The following is a 14,632-nucleotide window of genomic DNA, read 5'->3' on the forward strand; positions in this document are numbered from 1 at the left end:
AAAACACATCACTTAGTCCACAAAAGATGGAATAGTATCTAACTTTAATAGGTGTGCAAAGTCAATTCAAGGGGACAAAGAAAATACCATAAAAAACCTTAATTTTAATACATTAGTCTCAGACAAAAATAACACCTGAACCTCAATAATACGATAATTAATGAAAAACACTCACTCTTAAACTCCTGCAAAAGAAAACAATTACACAATTAGGGACAGGACTTCAACACATACATGCAAAAAGGGGAGAGGATCCAGAAAGGAGGAGGTAATCGAAAAGAATGAATATCCTAACAAATACAATCTACTATCCCTAACAACTTCCTCAAACGACTTTATGGGTCTCCTCTTGGAGGCTTAATCTGGGTGGCAGGGAAAATTGATCCCAAAGTATGGTGATGGTAGGCTTTCAGAAGGTCCACTAATGACGTCAGCAGAGGATCAAAGTCCGTGATCTCAATAAATAAATACAGGCATAACTGTTATTACCTTGGGACAGAGAGGTCCCCTTGGCTTTTACTGAACCAAGGGCAGTACACAAATTGAAGAATATAAGATCCTTGCCACAGGGTAAGATTATCCAATGGGACATACAACGCCCAAATGTAGCTCTTCAATATGGCGATGAATAAATATATATCCAGCAGCAATAGCAGCGCCTTTCAAGGTTGGAGGCTCGGAAACACACTGAGGCAAACTCCTTCAAGAGTAAACCTCAATCCCCCGGATAACGAAGGAGCTCAGCCACGTAACCAACACAACTTGAAAATATGAAACAGTCGTTAGCCAACATAATACACCAAGATAACCACCGGCGAGGAGACAAAAAGCTATTAAAGAAAGAATACAACACTGTAAATATTTAACTAAAATGTAAAAACAAATAATAACCAGAAATTAATGACAACTAAGTTAAACATTGATAATTCTCTCTCTCTCTCTCTCTCTCTCTCTCTCTCTCTTTAGCTCCTAATTTTAGACAGAAGCGAAGGGCAGCAACATACATAAAAGTTCACCTTCCCTTGTTGCATCAAGACCTTCTCTTTATAAAACGTCTAATTTCATTCAACATGAAACACCAATTTCGCGGAAAATGACGCTGGGATGCTGGGGCGACTTTTTCCTTTGTCTAATGAGTTGTTGACTAAAGAAGTAATTACTTGTCGTTTAACATTGACAGCATCGTTACCACTATTTTGCATATTCATATAAAATCGTTTTAGTTTATTGCTTTCTTTACTTTTTCTTCTTTTTCTCCCTCTTCATCTTTTTGCTCCAAGGTTGACGGAATTGACGAAGACTGAAGAGATTGGAGAGAGTGAGTTCGAGGCAGCTCAAAGAGACTTGGGAAATACCACATCATATGAGAGGAGGTTCTTCATTCGTCTTCTTACCATATATCTATCTATCTATCTATCTATCTATATCTACGCAGACGCGCAGGCGCAACAGTGAATTTATATATGGGTGTTTGTGCATGTTTGTATATTTATAAATAAATCATGTGCAACGGTTGAAACGTATAATTAAATAAGTCTCTGATTTTTTCAAATCAGTAAAAATACGCTATTAATTACATGCTATTTATTTTGTGAAACGTAAAAATATCTAGGATTTTCTTAAATGATAAAAAAAACAAAGCTGTTAATCATATATGCATGGTTTATAAACGCAATTTAAAATGTTGAATAATGAGTAAACGTGTTCAAAATCCTTCACCACTAATTTCATAACTTTTTTTTTTTTTTTTTTTTTTTTTGTGAATTATTTCAAATTTCACGACTCCAAAAGAGACATCGATCTGGTAAAAATGTCTACAGCATTCCCATAACTCTTTTGATATCCTCCCACAAGGAACTGAGATGGAAGTTAGGTCACACTGGCATGACTGAGCCATAAATAAACCCTGGCGTTGCATATGATATACTACGCTGTGGCTACCGTGACGGCAGCCGTAACACGACTTTCCGAGGCTATGGTTACGACAGTTTTCTATGCGAATGCGCTTGTGTTTTCTTGGCCCCGTCCCGGTGTCCGGTAATTTCATTGCAGTAATTTCATCACATAGCAAATACATATTAGAGAATTTCAGTGCAAAGTAATTACATTGCGATGCATTACATCTCACGGTAATTTCAGAGCAGTAGTTCAATAGTTCTAAACAACCTGCTTTTTGCCCATCGCAAGGTAATTTCAGAGCAATAGTTCAATAGGCCGACAGTTTATTATTTCTAAACAACCTGCTTTTTGCTCAAAACCACATCTACTACTTTTCCTATATAAGAAAGTGTTACTTAGTTTTATTCAGTTTTAGTTTTAGCCCTCAAAATGGCTCTTCAATACGTCTTAAGCTCAAGAAAAAGGAAAAAGCTCATTTATAATGGTCTATTTGTGAGAGAGAGAACAACTGGTGAAAATACCATTTGGGAATGTGATCAGGTTTATACAACTAAGTGCCGGGTTAGAGTTCATACAAATCAAGAATCTATTGCAAAACGAGTTGGAGAACACAATCATGCAGGCAATGATGCTTGTGATAAAGCTACTAAAGTTATAAATGCCGCAAAAGAAAAAGCCATTTCGACGCAGGAAACTACTCATTGCATCGCAACCCAGGCATACATTTGAGTATCACAAGCTGTTGCTGGTCAGCTACCAACCCCTCAGCATTTAAAAAGGAATATTCGAAATGCCAGAAGTATAGCAGCACAAGTCCCTGCGAAACCTGCATCTTTATTCCAGTTAAATATACCTCCAGACTACACGGTAACACACGCAAATCAACCCTTTCTTCTTTTTGACAGCAGTGATGGACTAGACTGAATTATCATATTTTCAACTCAAAGAAATTTACAGGTATTAGCCAGTGCAGATAAATGGTATGCAGATGGTACTTTCCAAACAACACCCCTTTATTTAGACAGCTGTACACTCTTCATGGCATGATGAACGGCGATGTTTTGCCTCTTGTTTATGTTTTAATGGCTAAACAAACCGAAGAGAGTTACGAGAAGCTTTTACTAGAACTAAAAACCCTAGAGCCAACATTATCACCTAGCCAAATAATGACCGATTTTGAATGCGCTGCAATGAATGTTTTAAGATCAGTTTTTCCCAATTCAATTCAAAAAGGTTGTCTATTTCATTTTTCACAATGTATATTTCGGTCTATTCAAAGGAATGGCCTACAACAGTTGTATGAGAGCGATGCAGAATTTGCATTAAAAATGCGCATGATTACTTCAATTGCATTCGTGCCTATCGTAGATGTAGTTGGCACATTTGAATTTCTAAATGATAATAATGATTATCCTGAAAATGAACAGCCTGTTTTAGATGACGTGGAGGATAACTGGATTGGACGCCCGAACCTCCTCGATTTGATCATATTTTATGGAATTGCTTCGACGCTACCTGGCAAGGTGCCTCTAAAACAAACAACTGTTGTGAAGGTTGGCATCGTTCATACAACGAATTGGTTGGCGCATCACATCCTACTATTTGGAAGTTTCTAGATATTTGGAAAAAAGAGCATTCAAGAAATGAAGCTATAATGGAACAGTATGTCGATGGTACAGACATTCCTCGCCGTAAAAAAAAAAAAAAAAAAACAAAAAAAAAAAAAAAAAATTAAGGATAGTGCCGTTAGAATCCAACGCATCTTAATGATTATGAAAATCGAGAATTGCTCGAGTATCTTAGGGGTATTGCCCATAATTTGTCTTTTTGAATATTGATGGCAATAGGAACATTTTTTGTTTGTTTTGTCTAATAAAAATAAATGTGTGTGTGTGATTTTAGCTTATCTTTATGTTTTTAAACAATATTTTTTATTACCATGTATTAATATGTATTAGTATTCGATAAAGAATTATTTTATTCCCCCTTTTTAATCTTATAGTACATATAGTTATGTGATGAAATTACCGTGAGATGTAAGGCATTGCAATGTAATTACTTTGCACTGAAATTCTCTAATATGTATTTGCTATGCGATGAAATTGCTGCAACGAAATTACCACAACGAAATTACTGCAACGAAATTACAGTGAATCCCCCGTCCCTTGCCAACATGGGTGCTGCTCGGCCAATCACAGCCCGGAAAAAGTGACGTAGAATGAATGACCTTATCTCCCTTTCTGCCAATCATCGGAGGAGGAGGACGAAGGATGTTGAAAAAGTTTCGTGTGTTTCGCAAAACCCATTTAGTCGTGTTCACCCCTTTGGCTGTGTTCTCTCCCTAGCAATATCAATTGACCTTTTTTTCGAACTATATACGAACCACCCTCACGTAGGTCAGAAGAACATAAATAGAATACTTAATAGAAGAAGTAATTTTCATTTGGCGGTTAACATTATAGTATGCGCTTAAAAAGATTATTTCAATATGAGTGGAAGCTAATCTCTCCCTGTCTCACGAAATCACAGAGTATTATGTTGAACGTTCTATCATGAAGCCTCTCACTTAAGCCTGCCCTATTATTAAGTCTATAAACCATCCGCGGATGTCATGTCTTCATGTGTAAGTGTTACATAATAAAATATGGAATGTTATTCCATATATATAAAAAACTAAAACTAAAGAGGTCAACCAGATTGCTTGCAGGAATGTGATCAGACCAGAGACGATAAAGTATGCTAAGATGACATGCCATCACCTGTGGTCCTTCATTTGTTTTGAAAACATTAGTCCAAGCTTCCTGCTTGAGACAACTACCGCGACCTATAATTCAAACGGCCTACGTGATTTGTAACTATGTCATATGTATGTATGTTCATATGTTCGAGCTACTGTCTGCTTCCTTTATGATTTGTAACCGAGATGGTAGTCAGAGTTGAATTAGCCATCATCATTGGCAGAAGCGATGAAGCCATCGTCATTAGAAGACCTGTACATCTTTATAAAAGCTTCATCATGTAGATTTGAATTAGCTATCATCATTGGCAGACCTGTACAATCCTATCTGATATTCATCATGTATTCTCAGAAGAATAGAACTATTTTTTATACTTCGTGTTTCCTACTAGAAACCTCACATCAGAAAGAAGATATCATCAATCATGAGTCGAAATATCTCCGTCGTCATAAGCAAAGAAGATACCGACTTCGTAAATGATCTACAAACCCCAAGACACTCCAATGAGTATGGAAGTGCATAACCAACCGACTTAGCGTAAGATTATCGCAAGTCTAACATAACCTCATAGGGCACCTTATTATACAAGGCAACAGCCCTTTCATTGGTGGCAGCGTCTAAGAGGAACTCTTCAACGTCTTCCGAAGAATAATGAATAATGTATCATATCAGAAGTCAGCGACGACGAAAGCAACAGATTCTTCAAGCAACTTATTATCATCGTTTAGTGAGTGACTTCAGAAAACAACAAGAACTCTTCAACGTCTTCCGAAGAATAACGAATAATGTATCATATCAGAAGTCAACAACGACGAAAGCAAGAGATTCTTCAAGCAACTTAGCATCATCGTTTAGTGAGCGATTTCAGCAGTGCATAACTTCAAGAAACAAACCCGACGTGTCTTCTTCCTGCGGCAACGCAAGCTTCGTCTCTCATTAGAATCATTCAAGAAAACGTGTCTTCAGCATCGGATCTTCAAGGGCTCGAATCATCCAAACAACGCGCACGGGGGAAACTCAAGCCAAAAGCAAGGTCATCCGCTAAACAGAGAAGGAGGGCCAAGGCCGTGTGTCGTTATCGGAACACCGTGAATTCCCACAAAATCAAGCTAAGTACAATCTTTTTATTCATTTGGAGTAAATTTGAGTGTTTCCTTTGCAAGTCGAATTTTCGTTATTCCTGTGGCTGAAGTTACAAGACATTCTTAATCTTACTTTTTTACAGAAATTATCTACATAATTGGGATTTCGCTACTGCGAGTTTTTATCTTTGAGTTTTCTTTTGTTTTCCAGAAGTCCCCTGAAATATCATAATCATATATTGTGTTAATTTTATCATTTTGGGTGATTATTAATTCTTTACGTAGCAAATCATATTAAACAGTGAATATGCGTTTACGCAGTGGACGTCTGTATTTATACAGATGCATGGATAGGGTAGTTAGGTACCGTAGTGATAAGAAAACACACAAAAACAAGTGGAACAACCGTACAAATCTGGATAAATTAGAGGTAACACTATTTTGGGTCAAACAATAAAAGCTCCTTTGCAAAGTCCCGATCACAGTTTCAGCCTTTAGTTTTGCGTAAAAAATCGAATCTCAATGACTGAACTTTAAAAAATACGGCCGGATTGCAAGGAATAACATGTCTATAAACACTTTCATTAGGTTAACATACTTAACATTCATATAAACAAATTAACAAAAAATGTTGAAATGCGCTGACCTGGATCTCTCACTATTTCAAATTCTAGCAAAGAATGAAAGTAAAACCACAGCAAGTACTATAGTTCATAATAACGTAATAGATAACTTGTTTTAATGGTAATCGGTCAATTCTTTATAGTTCAAGTCATTCTTACGTTCGTTGCTTTATACGTAACAGCAACATAATGCTAAAAACACACAATAAGTTGCCGATGGTAATAAGGAGAAGAATCCTAATTATTATAAGAAGAAATAGGTAAACAGTAGCCCTAAAAATCAGAATCAAACAAATCGTGCTTAAGCAAACTTGGTTACTGTGTCATCTAGTTACGGTCAGGGTCAGTTAAATCTGCCGAGTGTTCAAAGCATAGCACATTCCACACAATAAGTGACTCTAGCAGAGCGGGGAAAAGCGATGTTGGATCATTCATGCCAATACCTTTTTGAATTAAAAAGGAATTTTCCTATGAATCACACGACCGTATCAAGTAATCAGAGCAGGTTCTCGCAATTTTAATACAATAAGTAGTGGTGGATTAAGCCCGACTGTACGCGCCGTAAAAATTAGAATATCTTGTTTTTATGCCTTTAGTCCACGTAATATCCTGTATTTACGGACTCACCGTCTGTTGTTTGAACTTCCCTATTGAGAAGTCCGGATAAGCGAGCGCTTACAGATACCTCAATAGTTATAAAAAACATTGATCTGTATCAAGTGTAATTGTAAGATATCCATTTATGGGTATGCAAAACATTATCTTACTTCCTACCAAATAAGGCGTGTTTATCAAAGGAAATTCTATAAACCTTCTAACATATTAAAATCCGTTTCGAACAAAAAGAGACAGTCAATCAAATAATAGCTTATATAGAAGAACCAATCATTTATCTCATAAATCGTAACATTACTCAAAGCACCCTACAGAATTTTCCCACAGCCGCAGTCGCAGTTTGCACGCAAAATCTCGAGACGCATGCACCCTCGAATGTCTTAGAGCGTGTAAAAAGACTTTGCTGGGATCTGAAATTTTAATCCTTCCCGACACTCTGAAATATAATGATTTCCGCGAACAAAGCCCTATACACGGTTGACTCACAGCAACAAGTTAATCTAGTAATCCACAAAACCTATGCATATAGATATCGCATTTTTTATTGTTGCTAATTTTTAATCATGCCCAACCAGTCGTAGATGAATCTCTCTTATACTCTATCTAAAGTAATATCGGTAAAGTCATTCAAGCAAAGGTGATTCAGCAGAAAATTTATTTTTATCTTTTATCTGAATACCAGGATGTTCCTCCACTAGCGAGTGATCTCTGGGGGAATTGGATGTCATCAAACACAAAATACGGTCTAAGGACAAACATAAAGCTATATACGTACCTTCGTATAGACTCCCAATGAAATTTCAAAATAGAGTTAAATGACGAAGTTGAAAAAATGTTAGTAATAGGAATCATTAGGAAATCAAATAGCCCATATAATTTTTCCCTCAAACGTCATGCCAAAAAAAAATTGGACTTGGCGTATCTGCATAGATTTCTGTCGCTTAAACAAGGAAACGATTCCCGATCGTTTTCCAGTGCCATGTACCGACGATATCTTATCTTTGTTAGGTCAGAATAAATTTTTCACCAGCTTGGACTTACTTAAAGGCTTTCACCAGATAACATTACCTAAGTGATTGTACCTCATACACCGCCTTCAGCACACTCAGGGGACATTATCAATTTTTACGTATGCCTCCGGCTTATGTTGCGCCCCAACTACAATATAGTGTTTGGAGACATTTAGGGGATACCCTACATGCCTATATGGTTGGTCTTGTAATCTTTTCTAATACCTTAGAAGTACATTCACATAAACTAGAGCTAGTGCTACAGAGACAAAGACAAATAATCTCAGAGTAAAATATCTAAATATGAGTCTTAAAAACCGAACATGTTTTATGTGTCTAGTCAAGGTCTTAAGTAGTCCATGGTAAGGTGTCGGCTATTCATAACTTTCTGGTACCTATTAACGTAAGGGGGATACAGCACTTTCGCGCTGTAGTGGGTATTACAATCGTACGTAAATATGTAACTCGTCAATCACAGCAGCTCCTTTAACAGATCCTACGAAGAAGGGCGTAGATTTATGATGGTCTGAAAAGCATCCAAAGGCGTTCGATATCTTAAAATTGGATTAATGCAGTTCACCTATCTTAAATTAATCCACTGATTTAAATAAGTAACTTTTTTTTATTGCAACAGACGCCTCAGACCAAGGGGTAAGAGGGGTACTACTTCAGCAATATGATAAACAGTTCTTCCCTATAGCTTTTATTAACGTAAACTAAAGCCTCTGAAAGTAAATATGCAGTAATAGGCAAGGAAGGGCTAGGTATTGTTAACTCACTAGTACATTTTAAGTTCACAATCTACGACTATCCTGTTAAAGTCCTAACTGACCATAAGTCCCTTACCGAGTTTTTTTCAAAAGCTTTAAACAGTCCCAAAGGAACTCGTTGGCATACGATCATTCAGGTCTTTGGAGCCAAGTTAAGATATCTACCTGGGAAAGCAAATATCATAGCTGACGCATTATCCCGCAATCCCACACCATACTGCAAAGAACCATTAATTGGACTAAAAGATATAGAAACATCCATGCCTATTGTTAAAACCGTATCTAAACAAGAAAATTCATTAACTGAAGAGATCGTGAACATTGAATACCTGGGTTGGAGCGCAGAACTGTTACAAACTGAACAAAGCAAGAGTCAGCAGCTAAGCAAAACAATAAACACTACGAACGGAAACAAGGTCAGCAGCTAAGCAAAACAATAAACACCTTGAACGGAAACAGGGTCAGCAGCTAAGCAAAACAATAAACACTTCGAACGGAAACCCTAAAGCAAAAGTATATTTAAAGTATGCGTATCAGAATTATGTAATCAAATGTAATATTATATGTAGGTCCGTGACGAGGAAAACCTGAAGAACACAGCAGGTGACTAACGACCAGGTAGTAGTAATAATCTCTTTCATACCAATCGTCCTAAACTGGTCATCCAGGGTTCTCTATTATGTCACAGAAAGCCAAATCACTATTTAACTGGCCTACAATGCTTACAGATATAAAAAGCACGTAACTGATTGTAACACGTGTCATGAAAACAAGGGACACACTAGGACACCTGTCAGTTTACGGGCCTATCACGTGCCAAATCAATCAATGAAAGAATACACGTAGAATCATTAACAGAGTTACGAGTCTGACAGAGGAAATAAACACTTCTTAGTGTTAATAGTTCCCTTGACACGTTATATATGATTAATAGCACTAAAAAACAAACACCGCAATTAAGTGCGCTAGCAACATTTATGAGTGCTAAATCAGTAAACATGGAATTCAACACATGATAATCTGACTCGGGTGGTGTAAATCAATAATAATCTCCTTAACTCGTTGTGTGAATTCCTTTCCATTAAGAAAACCAATACTATATTTTATCACCCAGAGTCAATCGGTTGGTAGAACAGATAAATAAAAAAGTGTCATGTCTTACGAGTTACACTCGTGATATTGGATCCGAACTGGATTATAGCGGTTCTCGCAGTTTTAAATACCTTTATCATTCATATCTTGTATCTATAGAAATGACACTGCAAGTAGCCTTATACGGTACGCCGCTAGAACACTTTTCCACATATTCAAGCCAACTATTAATTTATCAATGAAAACAAATAAATAAAATAAATATGGATACAAGTGGAGTCGATAGAATACACTCCGTAAGAAGTTGGAAGGGTTACAAATTTTAATAAAAAAAGAATCACGATAAAATCAATAAGCAAAACGTAACCATAGGTTAATAAAATATCCAAATATATATGCGTAAAGATTTGAACGCTTTAGTTTAGTAGTCCATTCAGTATTCTTGGGATATTAATGACAAATAAGCTAAAAGTTCAAACACATGTCAAAACCTACTGACATATCGTCTGTCCCGGTGACTTATATTCGTAGTCAATAAAAAAAAATAAATAAATAAAAGAGATTTTAAAGTCAGGAAGTCTAGAAGTGAAAATGTATATCTATGGAATAATCCTATATGGATCTTACAGGGCAAATAATACATATAGAATTTGTATGGAAACCCTTTTCCTTAGTTTTAATAAAGAATATCTAATTTAACATAATTACATTTATTTTACAATCTTGCAGATTTCCAACATGAAACTAATATTATATTGTTCAATTTTGGTACTGTTTTTTTCAGACATTATTCTCGTGTGGGCGAAGTATTAAAACAAAAAATACCCAATTTATACTAAAGACGTATTTATTACAGCAAGTAACGTAACTCTTAAGCTGGTGACGACGTCATCAGTCCTGAAGGTGCCTGGCGCATTTGCCGAATCATCATTGTTCCTTTTAACCTCAATAACCGCTTGCAAAGCAGGTTGGCTGGAGAGAGGAATGCTTAGCCTGAACTTCTCATGGGCAAGGCAGATCACTAGGTACAAGTGTCTATCCGTGTGTGCAATGCAACTTTAGTTAAGGAATTGCAATCGTTTTAAAATTAATGAACTAAATAAGCAAATAGAATTTCTATAACATCAAAATGAATTAATTTTTTTCTGAACCTCATAGACAATTAGAGTCAATAAATCAGCTTATGATATTGGTAAACGGACATTTAGAAGTATCAGGTCATGGATATGAAAAATTTACTTGTAACAATAGCCTATTACAATTCAAGTAAATCACATTCTTGGGAAAATGTCACATTTTCTTGAAAAACCCAAAGTTTATATAGAAATTAGTTACATAGTGGGTTCTTTCATAGCATCTCCTGCCTAAAAATTAACCTCAGAGGATACGAGCGAGAAAATTGAATATGAACCTTTTGTTAGGGGCACATAGGTCGGATTTTATCACAGCTTAATCTCAGTAAGCATAGAGAAATACAGAATCATGATTAATATTCTCTTTGACTCTTCTGTTGCCTGGCAATCTCACAAATAGCTCCGTTTCACACTTCTTTGTCTAGTAACTTACTACCAGTAATATAGAATTTTCTATGGGATTCATATTGATATCTGGATATTTTTACGGTCATCAGAGACCTGGATAGGTTCACTCATTGTTATAATGCCATGGATAAAAAAGTTTGTACAGCTGACTCTTTTGAATTCCATAAAATATCAGCGAATTCATGTGGGTTAAGTCTGGTTCTTAATGGCTTTCTCCCTCCCGTATTTGGATGTTGTCTGAATTTACTTTGCCCTTGTGACAAGTATAATTTCACTTACAGGCTGATTAATGGAACCTGGTTACAGTATCCTGCAGTACGAAAGTTTCACATCGCATGCCCGAACAGATCGTCTACAACTTCCAAAAATCCGTTCGTCGCTGCGGACGACTGCAGTGAGGTAACAACCGCCTACAATATGAAGGGAATAAGCACCATCATAAGTGAACAAGCTTATTTTGTGGACTTCTAGGACCGACACCCATATCCCGTCGTTAATCTCGTTTTTAATGCGGAATGCTCCGGCGGCTGTCGGAAATCGACTACAAAGGGACATACTTCCGACAATTACGACCAAGAGGATATTCAACTCTACGTTTGCTGGTGAAGGACTTGTGCTGGGGATGATTTTATTCATCGCGAACATATTCGTATGGCATAGGATGCAGAGGACAAGTATGGGCGCAAAAATAGAACGTCGGACCCTGCCCAGGCAATTCCCCTTGTTTTTAACCATTTGGAATTGGCCATTTCATTTGGCTATAGGCGGTTGTCTGGACCTGAGTAATGGTCGAAAAGTTTTTTGAATGCTATTTAAATGTGCAGTGGATATAACCTCGGTCATGTATCCTATATATAAAGTATCATGTATCCTATATATATAAATTATCATAAATAACAGAATCGAAATATATCTGTGCGAGTACGCACTAGGAATCTATTTAAAGTGCACCTAGATTAATTATTTAGATTAGTCATTTATCTTAATCAGTTGTATCAAGTGCACACATATATTGATCATAATTACATGAATCATATATATATATAGATATGTATGAATAAATCAGGTAGCCTATAATCAATCTGTTACCTTTTATCTTACCAGTAACTGCAGTTAGCATAAAAATTAATAAATCAATTACTAAATCATTTTAGATATGATTTTTATCACTTCATATATGATTTTTATTAGTTAAAATATGATTTTTATTATGTTAATCTTTATCCTATGCAATTATCAGAGTACATTAGTATTTTCTGTAGCATATGTATCTTAATGAGTTGAAGTGAAAAACTGTATCAGTATATATCACGTGATCATTATTATTTACGAATATCATCATATGCATATGTTTAATCTATATTTGTGTACACCATGAATTTTTTTTACTTATAAGTATTTTCTATATATCTATATATATTCACATAGTGTCTGTATCACACTCCTATAAGTCAAATGCAAGTCAAGCTTGAGTAATATTCAGTGGTTGGTTTTGTAGCTGACCGAGCTTTTATGTAAGTGTTACATAATAAAATATGGAACGTTATTCCATATATATAAAAAACTAAAACTAAAGAGGTCAACCAGATTGCTTGCAGGAATGTGATCAGACCAGAGACGATAAAGTATGCTAAGATGACATGCCGTCACCTGTGGTCCTTCATTTGTTTTGAAAACATTAGTCCAAGCTTCCTGCTTGAGACAACTACCACGACCTATAATTCAAACGGCCTACGTGATTTGTAACTATGTCATATGTATGTATGTTCATATGTTCGAGCTACTGTCTGCTTCCTTTATGATTTGTAACCGAGATGGTAGTCAGAGTTGAATTAGCCATCATCATTGGCAGAAGCGATGAAGCCATCGTCATTAGAAGACCTGTACATCTTTATAAAAGCTTCATCATGTATATTTGAATTAGCCATCATCATTGGCAGACCTGTACAATCCTATCTGATATTCATCATGTAATCTCAGAAGAATAGAACTATTTTTTATACCTCGTGTTTTCTACTAGAAACCTCACATCAGAAAGAAGATATCATCATGAGTCGAAATATCTCCGTCGTCATAAGCAAAGAAGATACCGACTTCGTAAATGATCTACAAACCCCAAGACACTCCAATGAGTATGGAAGTGCATAACCAGCCGACTTAGCGTAAGATTATCGCAAGTCTAACATAACCTCATAGGGCACCTTATTATACAAGGCAACAGCCCTTTCACGTGTAGTGATTTGCCTGGGCATGCAGGCTTCTGGAAAACCGCCATGCATGGAACGCTGTGATTAGGTGACAATTCCCCATTCCTCTTTTGTGAGAGAAATGATGACATTTCAATTCATCCCAGCTATTTCACCTTTATAATTTGGTCTGCCATTGCCTGGAATACTCCTCCTCTCATGTCTGGAAAAGGTACTCTACGTATAGCTGCTTAATTTCTTGACAGTTGAATTCAAATCAGGCAGCTTGATCAATGATCACTTGCCTACTGACATTCGTACTCAATCTCTTGTTAATGCAAGGGAGCCAGTCTCTCTCTCTCTCTCTCTCTCTCTCTCTCTCTCTCTCTCTCTCTCTCGTCTCTCTCTCTCTCTCTCTCTCTCTCTCTCTCTCTCTCTCTCATACGTATATTTCCTGTCATTGCTCCAAGGAGTTTTCACACTGTATTCCTGCACCCTTAAAATGACCAAGGAACATTTGCAAAGCAATGTAATTGCACAATTCATCTGTGGATATGGCCAACTTCCATATTAAATGGCGCAGTGAACGATTCTCTCAAATTGTCTCAAGTTGTAGAATTCTCCTCATCCTTCTTCAGTTTCTTGGTTCTTTTGACATATTCCTCATCAGGATGCAAGTTTGCTGTCACTTGAATCAATCACTATGGTTTTGCTAGCTTTATAAGAATTTCTATCAAGTTCAGTTTTATATCTAGAGCTAGATGCGGGTTGTCTGGCCCACTTCGCATGCTTTTCAGTAAAACAAGAGCAACATGACCTCCTGATGCTGCTTAATTGATACAATCTGCTACATACAGGCAATATAAATGTAGCTTGTGACACTGTTACTGAGTTAGCATACTGAAACATAACAAAAAATGTTTTCCCATTTTTATAGTAAATAATTCTAACATAAACTATTGAAACAACAACAAAGAATAAATAATACTGGGCTAATGCACAGTGGTTACTTGCAGTCGCTTACTAAGAATCACTGAACAATTTTGAAAATTAGAGATGTGGCTAATAAAACTTCT

The sequence above is a fragment of the Macrobrachium nipponense genome, chromosome 3 (genome assembly GCF_015104395.2).
Source record: "Macrobrachium nipponense isolate FS-2020 chromosome 3, ASM1510439v2, whole genome shotgun sequence".
Lineage (NCBI taxonomy): Eukaryota > Metazoa > Arthropoda > Malacostraca > Decapoda > Palaemonidae > Macrobrachium > Macrobrachium nipponense.